A 21,117-nucleotide genomic window follows, 5' to 3' on the forward strand; every position below is an offset into this window, starting at 1 on the left:
TTTGGTTGAGAGAGCAGAAGAGGATGTTTTGAAATGGTTTGGTCACATGGGGAGAATGAGTGAGGAAAGATTGACAAAGAGGATATATGTGTCAGAGGTGGAGGGAACGAGAAGTGGGAGACCACATTGTAGGTAGAAGGATGGAGTGAAAAAGATTTTGAGCGATCGGGGCCTGAACATACCGGAGGGTGAAAGGCATGCAAGGAATAGAGTGAATTGGAACGATGTGTTATACCGGGGTTGACGTGCTGTCTATGGATTGAACCAGGGCATGTGAAACATCTGGGGTAAACCATGGAAAGTTTTGTGGGGCTTGGATGTGGAAAGGGAGCTGTGGTTTTGGTGCATTACACATGACAGCTGGAGACTGAGTGTGACTGAATATGGCCTTTGTTGTCTCTTCCAAGCGATACCTCATGCATGTGCGGGGTAAGGGAGTGTCATTTCATGTGTGGCGGGGTGGCGGCAGGAATGGATGAAGGCAGCATGTATGAATATATACATGTGTATATATGTATATGTCTGTGTATGTATATGTATGTATACATTGAAATATGTAGGTATGTATATGTGCATGTGTGGGCATTTATGTATATAAATGTGTATGTGGGTGCGCTGGGCCATTCTTTGTCTGTTTCCTTGTGCTACCTCGCTAACGCGGGAGACAGCGCCAAAGGATAATAAATATAAATAATATTCATTTATTTATTATACTTTGTCGCTGTCTCTCGCATTAGCGAGGTAGCGCAAGGAAACAGACGAAAGAATGGCCCAACCCACCCACATACATATGTATATACACACATGTCCACACACACACACACACCCACATACATACCTATACATCTCAATGTATACATATATATACACACACAGACATATACATATATACACATGTACATAATTCATACTGTCTGCCTTTATTCATTCCCATCGCCATCCCGCCACACATGAAATAACAACCCCCTCACCTCGCATGTGCATGAGGTACCACTAGGAAAAGACAACAAAGGCCACATTCGTTCACACTCAGTCTCTAGCTGTCCTGTATAATGCACTGAAACCACAGCTCCCTTTCCACATCCAGGCCCCACAGAACTTTTCATGGTTTACCCCAGACGCTTCACATACCCTAGTTCAATCCATTGACAGCAAGTCAACCCCGGTATACCACATCGATCCAATTCACTCTATTCCTTGCATGCCTTTCACCCTCCTGCATGTTCAGGCCCCGATCACTCAAAATCTTTTTCACTCCATCTTTCCACCTCTAATTTGGTCTCCCACTTCTCGTTCCCTCCACCTCTGACACACATATCCTCTTTGTCAATCTTTCCTCACTAATTCTCTCCATGTGACCAAACCATTTCAAAACATCCTCTTCTGCTCTCTCAACCACGCTCTTTTTATTACCACACATCTCTCTTACTCTTTCATTACTTACTCAATCAAACCACCTCACACCACATATTGTCCTCAAACATCTCATTTCCAGCACATCCACCCTCCTCTGCACAACTCTATCTATAGCCCACACCTTGCAACCATATAACATTGTTGGAACCACTATTCCTTCAAACATACCCATTTTTGCTTTCCGAGATAATGTTCTCGACTCCCACATATTCTTCAACGCTCCCAGAATTTTTGCCCCCTCCCCCACCCTATGATTCACTTCTGCTTCCATGGTTCCATCCGTTGCCAAATCCACTCCCAGATATCTAAAACACTTCACTTCCTCCAGTTTTTCTCCATTCAAACTTACCTCCCAATTGACTTGACCCTCAACCCTACTGTACCTAATAACCTTACTCTTATTCACACTTACTCTCAGGCTATCTTCTTTCACACACTTTACTAAACTCAATCACCAGCTTCTGCAGTTTCTCACATGAATCAGCCACCAGCACTGTATCATCAGCGAACAACAACTGACTCACTTCCCAAGCTCTCTCATCCACAGCAGACTGCATACTTGCTCCTCTTTCCAAAACTCTTGCATTCACCTCCCTAACAACCCCATCCATAAACAAATTAAACAACCATAGAGACATCACACATCCCTGCCGCAAATCTACATTCATTGAGAACCAATCACTTTCTTCTCTTCCTACACGTACACATGCCTTATATCCTCGATAAAAACTTTTCACTGCTTCTAACAACTTGCCTCCCATACCATATATTCTTAATAGCTTCCACAGAGCATCTCTATCAACTCTATCATATGCCTTCTCCAGATCCATAAATGCTACATACAAATCCATTTGCTTTTCTAAGTATTTCTCACATACATTCATCACAGCAAACACCTGATCCACACATCCTCTACCACTTCTGAAACCACACTGCTCTGTGTATGTGTATGTATATGTGTATATGAGTGGATGGACTGTTCTTTGTTTCCTGGCGCTACCTCACTGATGCAGAAAACGGTGATCAAGTATCATAAATAAATGTGAGTGTGTGTGTGTGTGTGTATCAAAACCATCTTTTAGAAACTGAACTACAAGAAGGGAAGGGTTTCCAGTCCCCCATTCTGCCATCTCTTAGTTGCCTTTTACAACACACAGGGAGTATGGAGGTAAAATTCTTTCTTCCCCACATGAGGGATACATTATAGCTAAAGAATGGAAGTGAGTGAATGTGAGCTTTCTTTATCTGGTTCTGGTATTACTTCACTAATGCAGAGAATGGCAAACAAATATGAAAAAATATACATATACACACACAAAGATAGGAGCCATGATGAGAAAGTGAAATAAAGAAAAGTATTTTGACAATAACTGTATATCATTTTCAATATGAAAGGGACAACTCGTTATACTGATATTCAAATTTTCTGTGTTATTTTCATACAAATCTCATTCTGATTTCTAAAGATTAATCATAACACATAAATAACCTTACATGATCATATAACAATTCTTTTTTACATAGTTAATAAATAAATGATGGATCTACATGCCGGAGGACACATGAATGGAAAATAAACATTCTTTTTTTTAGCAGTACCAATTTGGACTTGATTTGTAATAAGTCGATATTTGGTGGTTCTCTAGCTTATACATTTTCTATTAATATGTACTAAAAAGTAATGAAATATTGTACAAAAGTACAATATTGAAAATATTTTGTGAATCAAACTGTTACAGATTGTTTTGTAGAATGAATATTCCTACATAATCTGACAGTCAAACTAAGGTTATTGTATACCTCAATCTTCACAACATAAAACATCAATACTGCATATATGCTGTGTTCTAAACCTATATCCTGAATGTAAAAACTGATCCTTAATTCACTGGGATGATAATATAAAGCAGTGGCTATGTATATTTTGATGACATACTTTGCATTTGTTTTCACTGTAAAATAAATTTTCTGTATTATTCACTTATGTATGTATATTTGAACAAAATCAGTACAAGAATAACCAGTGCTGAATATCATTCATTTCAAAACAGTCATATTACAAGGAAAACAAATAGTAATACACTGCATAATAAATCAATTCACAGCATAAGAAAGAAAAATCTTTAGTGTCAGGCAGAGTACTGCACTACTGCAGATACGTATATTACAACAGTTACTATGTTATCCACACTCTGTATTTCCAAACTCTTCCTTCTGTCACCTTATGAATTAGTATTGTGTATATAACACTAACCTAATTCAATAGCTGTTACCGATATATAAAAATGTTACTATGAACAGTGATTCATCTAGTTACAAGAGACATGAGGCTGTTTTCCTGAAGGATAAATTAAGGATGTAACTATAGACATGGGCCCAAGAGATCTTATCTTGCACAGATCCCCTACCATCACAGTAATTCTACATGCTTGTGACTAAGGGAATAGCATTCTCCGGCAACATAATGGCCTAAATTATGGCATTTCAATACTAAAGGCTTTATCTGGAAAGCCTCAATAGGACCTTTAGCAGATGTAAGGCCTCATATTTTTATCCAGAGTATAATCACATACCATATGAAAGTACCTTTGCCCTTGAAATGAGTAAAAAAAAATTCCATAAGGGATGAAGTTTTTTCCTCTGGGTATTTTGTATTTGTAAGATTAATATCCTTGCTACTGCACCTAGCTGAGATTCTCCTGTTGTTGAGTTGAAACAATTCATTTGTAAACAAATAACTAACTCTTCATTATTTAAAGGCCAAGATGAAAAGCATTAGTTTAGAAAGGAAACTGGAGATTTTAGAATAGTCGCAGTATCACCCCAGCTCCATCACATTTCACCACAAAGCCTTAAATTACAGTCTCTTCAACTACATTCGATGCAGTCTCATACGGGAATTACTTCCTAAATACATATTATATACATATTTTTGTTTAGATTAATTTCAATACTTTCCGCTATCCTATACAGTAACATAAGTGATTACATCTAGCAGTGAAACATAACATTATCTGTTGTGTTGGTAGATTTAATCATTTACACTGTACAGGGGTGTAACTGAATAAAGTAATATGAATTAATACAAAATATGTACTGCATATGATATACTTTACAGAAACAGTACTGACTGAACACCCACGAAAGATGGCAATGGCAAAGAACACCTACCTACCTACAAACACTTCACATGAAATTTTGCCTCTAGGCAGGGCCAGCATGTAGTGCCTATGACATGTCTTACTTGAATAATAATACTGCTTTTCTCTGCTACCATACATATTGCATTACTGTTAATCTTTGGTTCATATGGAACTCCTTTTTAACCATGCATCTACATTTCCTTCACATTTTTCTATGCTTATTCCATGCTGATTTCCTTTAACTAGACAAAACATTAAATAGTCATTTTATCTGTCTTGCTGGACTTTCATATATTTTTGGTATTTTCTTTTATATATTCTGAGATTGTCAAAGATTTAATTATTCTCTTTCTTTTAAACTGAGATGCTTTTGTCTTTGATATCCTTAATATGTTACCATATGAGATTATCATGTACCTTTCCATCCTCAATTGGCTGTAAAGTTCAAGTTCTTTTGATTTCCCATGATAATTCATATGTACTATTTCCTTGATTTTGCTTCAAAAGTATCTCTGAATTTTTTCTAACCTGTTATTTCACCTTGGTTTGATGATGACCATACAAAAAAAGCAGTATTTAATATTGCTCTTCATACATATATTGAACATTTCCATCAAGTTTTCTGTTTTCTATCTCTCAAGGTGAAAGTTTACATTATCACAACACTCTAATAGAATTATATATTATCAATGTGGTCTCCATAGTCTAGCTCTTCATTTATGATTAGTACTAAGTCTATTTTTTTTCACACTAATTGACTCAACTGCGATGTGGTCTCTCCAGCCTAGCTCTTCATTTATGATTATTCTCAAGTCTTCAGCTATATCCTTTTTACCCATCAATTGACTCAACTGTATGATTTTATCAATGTGGTCTCAAAAATTTTGCTTTTCATTCACGATCACTCCTAAACCTTTAAGTAAGTCTTTTTCATTAGTTTCCCTTCCTACTGGCTCTTTTAGAGCATAACTGTGACATCACTTATCTTTCCATGACCTAACTGTTCAAATTTCTGTAATAAATAATAAATTTAATTAAAGTCTATGTCCATTAATGTATGTCTTCTTGCATCTTCTCTGTTGTGTATCTTACCATCTTACTCTGGTACTGTCTGTGAAATATACTGTATTAAACTTTTTGTTTGTTTTGGTTGGGTACGTGAAGGATACAAAGGCTAATAATATTCCCTGAGGAACTCCTCATCCAATGTAGTTCCATTTGCTACAACTCTGCATTTACTTATGTTGTTTTACTACTTTCTTTGATAAAATATTGAGGTTTATGTTGACAAATGACTCAGGAAAGTCGAGAAAAACATTGCTTATTGTCTTTCTTTGCATTAGCATTTTGTTTTTGCTTTGATGGTCTACTAGCTCATACGTTTGTGTACTTTTGTCTGGTACAAATCCATACTGACCTTCATTCATGTGTTTTTTGATGAATAAGCGTCTCATTCCATATTTCTTAAACACCCTTTTACAGACTTATCAAATTTAAGATTAGAACTCACAGATCTACATTGTTTTAGCATTAGAATGAAACTAGAAAAGAATGCTTAAAACACTTCCACTAACATCCACACTTCATCACACCAATATCCTTATCAAAAGATCACAGGAGGCTATAGAAATGTCAGATGCAACTTTGGTGATAAAAGAAAGGAGAATTGACAGTTATAATCAAGATGTAAGGGGGCAAACAGTTATGGTTACAATTGACTTGCAGACATCTAGCCAGGAGGTACTTAAGACAGCTATGAAACTTAAAGACACACAAGAATTCAGTGGGATAGTCATCAAATGTGATTTATAAAAGAAAGATAGGGAGGAAAGCAAAAAAATATATTCAGAAGATGAAAAGCTAGAGTTGCCAAAATAGGCAAAAGGATAGAGCAGTCCCATCAGATTGCAAAGAGGGCAGGAGTGTTAGAAGATTGTCAAGTCAGACTGAAAGTAATGTATTCAAATGATGACTGATTAACAGTCAATGGTAAAGAGCTGAAATTGAAAGATTGTATAAGGGAATGTGCAAATATTATTGGAACTGTAGAAACAAAGCTTTCTCATGTACAGAGAGAAAATCTCACTTGTTTTACTTACAAGGGTACATGATAGAATGGAAAGAGAAGGTAAAGGATTGGTCCTCTTAATAAAAGATAACCTGAGTTTCAGGGAATAGTGGAGACTGGCTTATTCAGACAATACAAAATGGGAAGGGTAACTGTAAGGAAGAAGTGCATAGCCATGTTAATTGTACATAATACTCAAAATTTTTTAAATGATCCAGAGCAAATATACAGTAATAACAATGAGGGAACAATCAAGATGGTGCATGAAGCTGTAAAACATTCATTTCTCAGAGATGTTAAAGTACTCATGATGTGGGACTTCAATAATAAAGACACAGACTTGAGGAGCTGAGACTCTCACAATGATAGGAAGTCATGAAGACACAGGTTTTTAGTTTATGCAGGATAATTTTCAATGCCAACACATCAGCTGGCACACTAAGTTGAGAAGGACTGATACACCATTATTTATAGATCTTATTTTCTCAAAAACTAGCAAATTTACTGAGAATATCATACATGATACACAAATTGGAAAAATTATGTAATGCTCAAGTTTGATTATGTGGTAAATGAGGACACTACAAGAGGAGAAACAAAACAAGAGATATTATGTATATGTAATTGTGGAAATCAGACTAACCTCAACCATTTCTACTGTACCATAGATTGGAAAATGGAGTTCAGTGAAATCTAGAATGAAGGAGTAGAAATATGGGTACCTCTAGCCTTATATACAGAGAGAAAGGTGAAAAAAAGGAAAGAATAGTTTTATAAAAAGATGACAAAAAGCAAAGAGGCTTTGAGTCATGCACTGGCAAAGATATAAATGGCACTCCTCTAGCATTTACAAGGTACAAGAGAGCAATAAATGAGTATAATGGATAAGAAGGGAAGAACAAAGAAACTATGAAAAGCATATTGAAGACAAGGCATGAGTACATCTTAAACTTTTCAATTACTTCATCAAGAGTCACTTGTCAGTCAAAAAGCAGGTAATCATGATAAGGGATTCAAGGGAAAGAATTGTTGAGGATATCATCTTATGTGAGGAACTGAATAACAAGTTCAAAAGTGTTTTCAGAGTGGAAGACACTATAAGCACAACACTAAGTGAGATGCAAAGGAGACAAGGTTTTAAAAAACACTGAAATATCTAGCAAGGACATTGACATAATACTTAAAAGTCTTGACCCATACAAAAATCATGGTCCTGATGAAATTATACCATATGTACTGAAGGTGTGTGCAGAAATGCTAGATAAACCTCATGAAGTACAGTTCAAGGTATTACTGTAGAGATGCAGAGTGCCAAGACAATGAAAAAGGGTGAGCATCACACCTATCTGTCTGAAAGGAGATGAGGAACAGGCATTGAACTAAAAAGTGGTCTCAAAGGTTCTGGAGATTATTAGAAAGCTAATGAATGATTTCTGGCATGAGATAAGTAGCTGAAGTGAGGGACAACACAGTTTTAGGGAATGTAGGTCATGTGAAACAAACCTTTTACATTTCTAAGAGGGAGTGGGTTCTGTCTTACACAAAAGGAAGGCTGGGTGAATTGTTTGTATCTGGACTGCCAGACAGCATTTAACACTATAAATGTATGGGAGGTAGATTAAGAAGCTGGACCACCAGGTTTGAATAAAGGGAGAAGCTCCTTCAAAGGACAGAAAATTATCTCAGTGGAAGGGAACAAAGACCACAAGTCAAAGGAGTCTTCTCCAAATGGGTCTACATGACCAGTGGAGTGCCACAGGGTTCTGATCTGGGACCATTACTCTTCATCTGCTTACGTGACATGCAAGACGGTATGGACTCCTACCTGAATATGTTTGCAGATGATGAAAAGGGTGAGGTAAGTGAAAAGTGAGGAGGACTGCACATACTTAAAAGTGGACCTAGACAGACTGCAATGTTGGCACATGATACATGGTTAATGAAGTTCAACCCAAGCACATGTAAATTACTGAGGATGGGAGAAAGTGAAAGTTGGCTTCAATGTGATTATTATCTAGCTGGAAATAAGCTTCCAGATTCTGTGTGTGAGAACTTGGGAGATGAGATTGTCCCTAACTTGTCACCAGAAACCCTCATTAGGAGAATAATTAAAGAGAAAAAAATGTCATCTGGCAAATATTAGAATAGCTTTCAAGTATATGGATGAAAAAATATTTAACAAGCTTTTCATTTTCCAAATAGAGCCAAAAGTATGCTTCTCAAGTATGGTCACCATACCTAAAGAAGCACAAAGAACTAATTGAGAAAGTGAAGAGGAAGCTAATAAAGATGGTACCAGAATTAATAAAGCTGAGTCACAGATAAAGCTAGAGACTACGAATTTGCACACCTTGGAAGAGAGAAGAGTGAGGGGTGAAATAATGACATGAACCTTTAAGTTCTCAAAAATAAATCAATGATGTGGACAATGAACACTTCTTCAATAGGTGTAGGGAGAGAACAACCTGAGGACATAACATGAAATTAAGCAAGAAACTTGTTAAGAATATGGAAAGAAGTAATATCATAATATAAAAGTGGTGGATGAATGAAACAGAATGACTTAGAACATAAACAAAATGAATGAGGACATGGATAATATGGACAGCATACATGAATTCAAAAAGTTGCATGATAGCAGGGAATGTTCAAGAGATGGAGGCCCATGAGTGTAAAACTTCCTCCCTATATAGCAGAAATATGTAAAAACAAAATTGTTCCCCAAACATAATATGAAACCTGCCAGCCGAAATATTAACATCATATCAAATTTATTTGATTTACATGACTCTGGAGTAAACTGTTGAAGGCCAGAGTCATTTCACAAAAGGATGTCGGGAGAATGACTTTCTATAACTCTTAGGAGCTGGTTGGCTTCATATAAAGAAATGTTACAAGGGAGTGGTTGCCATAATATGAAGCTCAATTTTTTAAATGATTATCTTTGCCTTGACTGTGAATTTTTTCATACTTGTTTGCTGTTTCCTGCTTTAAAGAGGGAGTGCCAGTAACAAAGAAAACACCTCGTTTGTTCACATCCATTCTCTAGATGCTATATGCAATACACCAAAACCATAGCACCCTATCTAAAAGCAGGCCCCAAAGGCCTTTCAGTGATCTACCATTTCATATGCCCTGGTTCAATCTGCTGACAGCACCTCTATACAAAATTGCTCCATTTCACTCCATATAGGGCAATCCTTTCACCGTTCTGCAAGTTCGGGCCCTGAGGACTCACAATCTCCATCCTTCCATCTCCAATTTGGTCTCTCCCTTCTTGTCCCCACCATTTCTGACACATATATCTCCTTTGTCAACCCCACCTCACTCATTCTCTCCATATGTCCAAACCATTTCAGCACACTCATTTAGCATTCTAAACAATGCTCTTCTTCTTACCACACCTATCTCTTACTCCAACATTACTTAATCAACCCTCCTCAGACTACAAATTTTCTGCAAACATTTAATTTGCAACACATTCACCCTCTTCCTCACATTCTTATTCATAACATCACTGGGACTACTATACCTTCAAACAAATCCATTTTTGCCCTCCCAGCTAAGTTCCCAGCATCTTTGTCCTTTCTACCACCTAGTGATTCACATCTGCTTCCCTGGTTCCATTTGCTGCTATTCTCACTCCCAAGTATCTGAAACATCCTGCTTCCTCCAAGTTTTCTCCATTCAAACTTACACCCTTACTAACCTCTCTCTCTCTAGTGCTAAACCTAATACCTATGCTATTATTCACATTTACTCTCAATTGTCTCCTTGTGCACAATCTCCAAAACTCAGACATCACTTCTACAGTTTCTCACTAAACTTTGCCACCAGTGTCATTAGAAAACAACAACTGACTCCCTTCCCAGGTTCTTTCACCTCTTACATATTGCATAACTGCCCCTATCTCCAAAACTGTTGTATTTACCTCCCTCTCCATCCCATCCATAAACAAATCAAATAGCCATGATGATATCACATACCTCTGTTATAGACCCATCTTCATTTGGAACCACTTCCTCTCTTCTCTACCTAATTGCACACGTACTTTACTCCCTATATAAAACCTCCTTATTACTTCTAATAGCTTTGCTTCCACACCACATATTCATAACAACTTCCAAAGCATCTCTATCAACTCTCATATGTTTTCTCTATATCCATAAATGTCTCATACAAATCCCTGTTTCTTTACGTATTTCTCCCAAACATTCTTCACAGCAAATATCTGATCTATAAATCCTCTACCACTTCTGAAACCATATTATTCCTCCCCAGTCTGATGCTCTGTGCATGCCATCATCCTCTGAATCACCACTATTCCATACAACTTACCAAATACACTAAAAAACTATACCTCTGGAATTTGAACACTCACCTTTGTCTTCCTTGCCTCTATACAAGGACACTATATATGCAGCTGTCAATCCTAACTGTCCAATCAACAACATGGTCATCGTCTTTCTTCAGAAATTCAACAGTGAATCTATACATCCATTAATACTTACTGTGGCATCCAATGCACTACTTCCAGACTACTGCCTAAATGTCTTTCATGTGTAGGAAAGTATGTGTGATGTCAAAGATGCCTGTATGAGATCTGGCCCCTCACTTTACATGATACTCTGTGTTGCTGTGTTACTATGACAGAACAGTGATTAACTCTGATGTAAAATTGCTAGTAATCACCTCTCAAAGAAAAAAAAATCTGGAAATACTCATGGACTACCTCATATGCCTGACAGTGCTGCAGCACAAGTTAATGAGTACATAGCATGTGTACACAATTACTTGGCAGGTTGAGCTGCATGTCACTGTCATTCAAACATTAAATTCTAATTAATCAAATATTAATATCTGGGACTTTTTCCTCCTTTGTGCAAGGAAAAGGACTGCATCTATCTCATCAAAAGCTTAACGTAATGTGAAGGCATTTTGTGAAATGGGTGGAAATGTGAACTGATATACTCTCACTTGATATTCATATTTATCTACTTTCTTATTATACTTGGTCGCTGTCTCCCATGTTAGCGAGTTAGTACAAGGAAACAGACGAAAGAATGGCCCAACCCACCCACATACACTTATATATATATACATACATGTCCACACACACACATATACATACCTATACATCTCAACGTATACATTTATATACATACACAGACATATACATATATACACATGTACATAATTCATACTTACTGCCTTTATTTATTCCAATCGTTACCCCGCCACACATGGAATGACAACTCCCTCCCCCAGCACGCACACGAAGTAGCACACTCAATCTCTAGCTGTCATGTATAATACACCGAAACCACAGCTCCCTTTCCACATCCACGCCCCACAAAACTTTCCATGGTTTACCCCAGACGCTTCACATGCCCTGGTTCAATCCAATTACAGCACGTCCACCACGGTACGCCACATCGTTCCAATTCACTCTATTCCTTGCACGACTTTCACCCTCCTGCATGTTCAGGTCCCGATCACTCAAAATCTTTTTCACTCCATCCTTCCACCTCCAATTTGGTCTCCCACTTCTTATTCTCTCCATCTCTGACACATATATCCTATTTGTCAATCTTTCCTCACTAATTCTCTCCATGAGACCAAACCATTTCAGTACACCCTCTTCTGCTCTCTCAACCACACTCTTTTTATTACCACACATCTCTCTTATCCTTTCATTACTTACTCGATCAAACCATCTCACACCATCACATACTGTCCTCAAACATCTCATTTCCAACACATCCACCCTCCTCCGCACAATCCTATCTATAGCCCACGCCTCACAACCATATAACATTGTTGGAACCACTATTCCTTCAAACATACCCATTTTTGCTTTCCGAGATAATGTTCTCGTCTTCCACACATTTTTCAATACTCCCAGAACTTTTGCCCCCTCCCCCACCCTGTGAATCACTTCCGCATCCATGCTTCCATCCGCTGCTAAATCCACTCCCAGATATCTAAAACACTTCACTTCCTCCAGTTTTCTCCATTCAAAATTACCTCCCAATTGACTTGTCCCTCAACCCTACTAATAACCTTGCTCTTATTCACATTTACACACTTTACCAAACTCAGTCACCTGCTTCTGCAGTTTCTCACCTGAATCAGCCACCAGTGCTGTATCATCAGTGAACAACAACTGACTCACTTCCCAAGCCCTCTAATCCACAACAGACTCCATACCTGCCCCTCCCTCCAAAACTCTTGCATTCACCTCCCTAACAACCCCATCCATAAACAAATTAAACAACCATAGAGATATTACGCACCCCTGCCACAAACCGACATTCACTGAGAACCAGTCACCTTCCTCTCTTCCTACTCTTACACATGCCTTACATCCTCGATTAAAACTTTTCACTGCATCTAGCAACTTACCGCCAACACCATATACTCTTAATACCTTCTACAAAGCATCTCTATCAACTCTATCATATGTCTTCTCCATGTCCATAAATGCTACATACAAATCCATTTGTTTTTCTAAGTATTTCTCACATACATTCTTCAAAGCAAAAACCTGATCCACACATCCTCTACCACTTCTGAAATCACACTGCTCTTCCCTAATCTGATGCTCAGTACATGCCTTCACCCTCTCAATCAATACCCTCCCATATAATTTACCAGGAATACTCAACAAACTTTTTTTTTTTTTTTCTTTGTCGCTGTCTCCCGCGTTTGCAAGGTAGCGCAAGGAAACAGACGAAAGAAATGGCCCAACCCACCCCCATACACATGTATATACATACGTCCACACACGCAAATATACATACCTACACAGCTTTCCATGGTTTACCCCAGACGCTTCACATGCCTTGATTCAATCCATTGACAGCACGTCAACCCCGGTATACCACATCGCTCCAATTCACTCTATTCCTTGCCCTCCTTTCACCCTCCTGCATGTTCAGGCCCCGATCACACAAAATCTTTTTCACTCCATCTTTCCACTTCCAATTTGGTCTCCCTCTTCTCCTCGTTCCCTCCACCTCCGACACATATATTCTCTTGGTCAATCTTTCCTCACTCATTCTCTCCATGTGCCCGAACCATTTCAAAACACCCTCTTCTGCTCTCTCAACCACACTCTTTTTATTTCCACACATCTCTCTTACCCTTACGTTACTTACTTGATCAAACCACCTCACACCACATATTGTCCTCAAACATCTCATTTCCAGCACATCCATCCTCCTGCGCACAACTCTATCCATAGCCCACGTCTCGCAACCATACAACATTGTTGGAACCACTATTCCTTCAAACATACCCATTTTTGCTTTCCGAGATAATGTTCTCGACTTCCACACATTCTTCAAGGCTCCCAGAATTTTCACCCCCTCCCCCACCCTATGATCCACTTCCGCTTCCATGGTTCCATCCGCTGCCAGATCCACTCCCAGATATCTAAAACACTTCACTTCCTCCAGTTTTTCACCATTCAAACTCACCTCCCAATTGACTTGACCCTCAACCCTACTGTACCTAATACCCTTGCTCTTATTCACATTTACTCTTAACTTTCTTCTTTCACACACTTTACCAAACTCAGTCACCAGCTTCTGCAGTTTCTCACATGAATCAGCCACCAGCGCTGTATCATCAGCGAACAACAACTGACTCACTTCCCAAGCTCTCTCATCCCCAACAGACTTCATACTTGCCCCTCTTTCCAAAACTCTTGCATTCACCTCCCTAACAACCCCATCCATAAACAAATTAAACAACCATGGAGACATCACACACCCCTGCCGCAAACCTACATTCACTGAGAACCAATCACTTTCCTCTCTTCCTACACGTACACATGCCTTACATCCTCGATAAAAACTTTTCACTGCTTCTAACAACTTGCCTCCCACATCATATATTCAAACAAACAAACTTATACCTCTGTAATTTGAACACTCACCTTTATCCCCTTTGCCTTTGTACAATGGCACTATGCATGCATTCTGCCAATCCTCAGGCACTTCACCATGAGCCATATATACACTGAATATCCTCACTAACTAGTCAACAACAGTCACCCCTTTTTGATAAATTCCACTGCAATACCATCCAAACCCGCCGCCTTGCCGGATTTCATCTTCCACAAAGCTTTCACTACCTCTTCTCTGTTTACCAAACCATTCTCCCTAACCCTCTCACTTTGCACACCACCTCGACCAAAACACCCTATATCTGCCACTCTATCATCTAACACATTCAAAAAACCTCCAAAATACTCACTCCATCTCCTTCTCACATCACCACTACTTGTTATTACCTCCCATTAGCCCCCTTCACCAATGTTCCCATTTGTTCTCTTGTCTTACACACTTTATTTACCTTCTTCCAAAACATTTTATTCTCCCTAAAATTAAATGATACTCTCTCCCCCAACTCTCATTTGCCCTCTTTTTCACCTCTTGCACCATTCTCTTTCTTATATATATCTCCCAGTCATTTGCACTATTTCCCTGCAAAAATCGTCCAAATGGCTCTCTCTTCTCTTTCACTAATAATCTTACTTCTTCATCCCACCACTCACTACCCTTTCTAATCTGCCCACCTCCCACGCTTCTCATGCCACAAGCATCTTTTGCGCAAGCCATCACTGCTTCCCTAAATACATCCCATTCCTCCCCCCCACTCCCCCTACTTCCTTTGCTCTCACCTTCTCCCATTCTGCACACAGTCTCTTCTGGTACTTCCTCACACAAGTCTCCTTCCCATGCTCACTTACTCTCACCACTCTCTTCACCCCAACATTCTCTCTTCCTTTCTGAAAACCTCTACAAATCTTCACCTTCGCCTCCACAAGATAATGATCAGACATCCCTCCAGTTGCACCTCTCAGCACATTAACATCCAAAAGTTTCTCTTTCACGCACCCATCAATTAACACGTAATCCAATAACACTCTCTGGCCATCTCTCCTACTTTCATACGTATACTTATGGCCAGAGAGCGTTATTGGATTACGTGTTAATTGACAGGCGTGCGAAAGAGAGACTTTTGGATGTTAATGTGCTGAGAGGTGCAACTGGAGGGATGTCTGATCATTATCTTGTGGAGGCTAAGGTGAAGATTAGTATGGGTTTTCAGAAAAGAGGAGTGAATGTTGGGGTGAAGAAGGTGGTGAGAGTAAGTGAGCTTGGGAAGGAGACCTGTGTGGGGAAGTACCAGGAGAGACTGTGTACAGAATGGAAAAAGGTGAGAACAATGGAAGTAAGGGGAGTGGGGGAGGAATGGGATGTATTTAGGGAATCAGTGATGGATTGCGCAAAAGATGCTTGTGGCATGAGAAGAGTGGGAGGTGGGCTGTCTAGAAAGGGTAGTGAGTGGTGGGATGAAGAAGTAAGAGTATTAGTGAAAGAGAAGAGAGAGGCATTTGGACGATTTTTGCAGGGAAAAAAATGCAATTGAGTGGGAGAAGTATAAAAGAAAGAGACAGGAGGTCAAGAGAAAGGTGCAAGAGGTGAAAAAAAGGGCAAATGAGAGTTGGGGTGAGAGACTATCAGTAAATTTTAGGGAAAATAAAAAGATGTTCTGGAAGGAGGTAAATAGGGTGCGTAAGACAAGGGAGCAAATGGGAACTTCAGTGAAGGGCGTAAATGGGGAGGTGATAACAAGTAGCGGTGATGTGAGAAGGAGATGGAATGAGTATTTTGAAGGTTTGTTGAATGTGTCTGATGACAGAGTGGCAGATATAGGGTGTTTTGGTCGAGGTGGTGTGCAAAGTGAGAGGGTTAGGGAAAATGATTTGGTAAACAGAGAAGAGGTAGTAAAAGCTTTGCGGAAGATGAAAGCCGGCAAGGCAGCAGGTTTGGATGGTATTGCAGTGGAATTTATTAAGAAAGGGGGTGACTGTATTGTTGACTGGTTGGTAAGGTTATTTAATGTATGTATGACTCATGGTGAGGTGCCTGAGGATTGGCGGAATGCGTGCATAGTGCCATTGTACAAAGGCAAAGGGGATAAGAGTGAGTGCTCAAATTACAGAGGTATAAGTTTGTTGAGTATTCCTGGTAAATTATATGGGAGGGTATTGATTGAGAGGGTGAAGGCATGTACAGAGCATCAGATTGGGGAAGAGCAGTGCGGTTTCAGAAGTGGTAGAGGATGTGTGGATCAGGTGTTTGCTTTGAAGAATGTATGTGAGAAATACTTAGAAAAGCAAATGGATTTGTATGTAGCATTTATGGATCTGGAGAAGGCATATGATAGAGTTGATAGAGATGCTCTGTGGAAGGTATTAAGAATATATGGTGTGGGAGGCAAGTTGTTAGAAGCAGTGAAAAGTTTTTATCGAGGATGTAAGGCATGTGTACGTGTAGGAAGAGAGGAAAGTGATTGGTTCTCAGTGAATGTAGGTTTGCGGCAGGGGTGTGTGATGTCTCCATGGTTGTTTAATTTGTTTATGGATGGGGTTGTAAGGGAGGTAAATGCAAGAGTCCTGGAAAGAGGGGCAAGTATGAAGTCTGTTGGGGATGAGAGAGCTTGGGAAGTGAGTCAGTTGTTGTTCGCTGATGATACAGCGCTGGTGGCTGATTCATGTGAGAAACTGCAGAAGCTGGTGACTGAGTTTGGTAAAGTGTGTGGAAGAAGAAAGTTGAGAGTAAATGTGAATAAGAGCAAGGTTATTAGGTACAGTAGGGGTGAGGGTCAAGTCAATTGGGAGGTGAGTTTGAATGGAGAAAAACTGGAGGAAGTGAAGTGTTTTAGATATCTGGGAGTGGATCTGTCAGCGGATGGAACCATGGAAGCGGAAGTGGATCATAGGGTGGGGGAGGGGGCGAAAATTTTGGGAGCCTTGAAAAATGTGTGGAAGTCGAGAACACTATCTCGGAAAGCAAAAATGGGTATGTTTGAGGGAATAGTGGTTCCAACAATGTTGTATGGTTGCGAGGCGTGGGCTATGGATAGAGATGTGCGCAGGAGGATGGATGTGCTGGAAATGAGATGTTGGAGGACAATGTGTGGTGTGAGGTGGTTTGATCGAGTAAGTAACGTAAGGGTAAGAGAGATGTGTGGAAATAAAAAGAGCGTGGTTGAGAGAGCAGAAGAGGGTGTTTTGAAATGGTTTGGGCACATGGAGAGAATGAGTGAGGAGAGATTGACCAAGAGGATATATGTGTCGGAGGTGGAGGGAACGAGGAGAAGAGGGAGACCAAATTGGAGGTGGAAAGATGGAGTGAAAAAGATTTTGTGTGATCGGGGCCTGAACATGCAGGAGGGTGAAAGGAGGGCAAGAAATAGAGTGAATTGGAGTCATGTGGTATACAGGGGTTGACGTGCTGTCAGTGGATTGAAGCAAGGCATGTGAAGCGTCTGGGGTAAACCATGGAAAGCTGTGTAGGTATGTATATTTGCGTGTGTGGACGTGTGTATGTACATGTGTATGGGGGGGGGGGTTGGGCCATTTCTTTCGTCTGTTTCCTTGCGCTACCTCGCAAACGCGGGAGACAGCGACAAAGTATAAAAAAAAAAAAAAAAAAAAAAACTTATGTATATCTCTCTTTTTAAACCAGGTATTCCCAATCACCAGTCCTTTTTCAGCACACAAATCCACAAGCTCTTCACCAATTCAATTTACAACACTAAACACCCCATGTACACCAATTATTCCCTCAACTGCCACATTACTCACCTTTGCATTAAAATCACCCATCACTATAACCCAGTCTTGTGCATCAAAACTGCAAACACACTAACTCAGCTGCTCCCAAAACAATTGCCTCTCATGATCTTTCTTTTCAAGCCCAGGTGCATATGCACCATCTCTCTCCATCCACTTTCAGTTTTACCCATATCAATCTACACTTTACTTTCTTACACTCTATCACATACTCCCACAATTCCTGTTTCAGGAGTAGTGCTACTCCTTCCTTTGCTCTTGTCCTTTCACCAACCCCTGACTTTACTTCCAAAACATTCCCAGACTACTCTTCCCCTTTATCCTTGAGCTTCATTTCACTCAGAGCCAAAACATCTAGGTTCCTCTCCTCAAACACACTACTTATCTCTCCTTTTTTCTCATCTTGGTTATAGCCACACACATTTAGACACCCCAATCTGAACCTTCGGGGAGAAAGAGCACTTCCCGCATGACTCCTGTTTCCCCTTTTACGACACACGGGGAATGCATGGGAACTATTCTTTCTCCCCTATCCTCAGGATAAACTAACTTATATGCAAAGTGAAAAAAAGTGTTATGGTGACAGAAAAGCCTCTGTTTTCTTTGGCACTAGAGATATAAGCTGATCCTATATACAAGTAAGCTGAAAAACTCTGTGCAAATAATTTAGTTACATCAACAGGAACAGAATTTAGTTAATAAAATATACAACAGAAATCAACATACAAGAAGACAGTTGGCCAATATTTGCTTTCCATTAAAATCAATCTTTAAGCATCATTAAACCTCCAAATGTTGAATCAACAATATGAAGGTGAAAAGAAAATACATAATAATCAACCTGTCTTGACTCACCAAGAAAAGGTTTCATATAAAACCTAACTTACATAAGAACCAGCTTACATCAGATGGTAAATATGACTGAATCAAACTGGTTGACAGCATGTCACCCTAATGCTGGTAAATAATGCACAGAATCAGACAAAAATTCTGAGGAGCAGGAGATATTCAATCGCTCGCTTGTGGGCAAAATGAAAATTCTGAACTCTCTCAACTTTGCGGAAGCCAATGAAAAGTATGGATGCAACACTTACAGATGTTTGTCATACTAACATAACTGTGAGAAAACTGTCCTTGAAAGGAAACAACTTTCTTATATGTTAACAATTATAACATCTATATCTCAAACCCTCACTAATCTATAATTCTGATGTCTTCCATTTCAATGTCTCTTTCCAGTCTTGCTTCTTTTCTGTTGTCTACAATGTTTAACTTGCTACAATAACTCAGTTTTAAACCATGTACTTTGATCCGCTATGGTAACAACAATTTAGTTCATGAGTTAGAGAAAGCATATGGCAACTGTTACATTATGTGGTAGGCTATCCAGCAAACAGAATCTTACAGGTAATATCTGAAGTGATGCTGATGGGTCTTTCAAAATCAAGTTTTCATATGTTTGGTGACCAAATTTTTTGAGGAAGATGCAACATCCTCTGCCTTATTCTGAATATGAAAAATTACATATGGAGCAGAGGAGTAAATTCCCTTAATCAATAAATTCTGATCAACATAAGATAGATGATGACAGTGAATTACTTATGGAAGTTTTCACATCAGATTAAATGATGGAAAATGCAACACTGTTATGTTTGCTGGTCTAAAATCAATTGTCTTTTGCACAAATAGGTAAAAGTATACCTTTTTACTAATAATGGCATTAATACCACATGCATGCTTGAACAGAACTGAGGAAGTAAAATTAAGGAATTCAAGACTGGACTGTAATGATAAGGAATGTAAAGTGCCATCTGGGTAACATAATACACTTACAATGATCCCAATAGCATTCTTTAAAATAATATAAAGGCAGTATAATTACTTCAGTAGGGTACTATTACCTGGGAGCACAAGGTCAGTGATATCTTTTTACATCTACGACTCTAATCTAAATTTTTCTTGCCTCAGAGATGCCACCCAACAAAATAAAAAAATTATAGGGATATATTTCTTTTTTATAAAATTTGATCCCTGTTATATCATTCTGCAGGTTGCCATATTTCTCTTTACTTGCATTTTTGAACTCATTATTACTCAAATATAATGTCTTTGTTTCAATATACTACTATCACATACAAAATTTCCTCCAACAGCAAGTGCTGCAATTCTTATGCTTCATCATACATTAAACCACAATAACTCTCTATCATCAACAAAAGTACTCTGTCCCACTTTCATGAAATATCACGCCATTATAAAGAATTATAACTTGAGCAAGTGGAAGACTCTACCACGTTATAAACCACAACTTACAAAATTCAGTTTACAGACTGAAAAACTGTTACCCTTGATTCACCATTAGGTGCTACGGACATCATGGCAGTGTGATATGAAAATCAGTCATAGCAGGGTGCTATGAACATCAATCTTATGTGTAATTTACAGCTACAAGTTGAATTTTGTGTGCACTGTAAGCTCCACTGGTTGGCCATGGAGAAAAATCCAAAGGACGAGTTGCTAGTGCTGCCAGAAGGCCTCATTGACCTGCTAGTCACCATTGTGGGCAGTTGTACACCATTTCTAGAGACATGTCAAGTTGGAAGTACCCATTTCCACCGATAGCACCCACTGCAGCACTCCCACCGTCTTTACTTGGAACTCGTCAATCTGGTAATCTATTTTTCCTAAGAAGAACTTAACTCGTAATTCATAAAAAAAAACAATGGTTTTGATACTTTTTCTGCACCTGACCATACAAATAAAGTTATGAAAGAAATGTTGCATCACTTTTAGACTTAAGATTGGCTAATCTGATAGATAATGTGGTTCCTAACTGG

The sequence above is a fragment of the Panulirus ornatus genome, chromosome 2, assembly GCF_036320965.1.
Source record: "Panulirus ornatus isolate Po-2019 chromosome 2, ASM3632096v1, whole genome shotgun sequence".
In the NCBI taxonomy this organism is placed as follows: domain Eukaryota; kingdom Metazoa; phylum Arthropoda; class Malacostraca; order Decapoda; family Palinuridae; genus Panulirus; species Panulirus ornatus.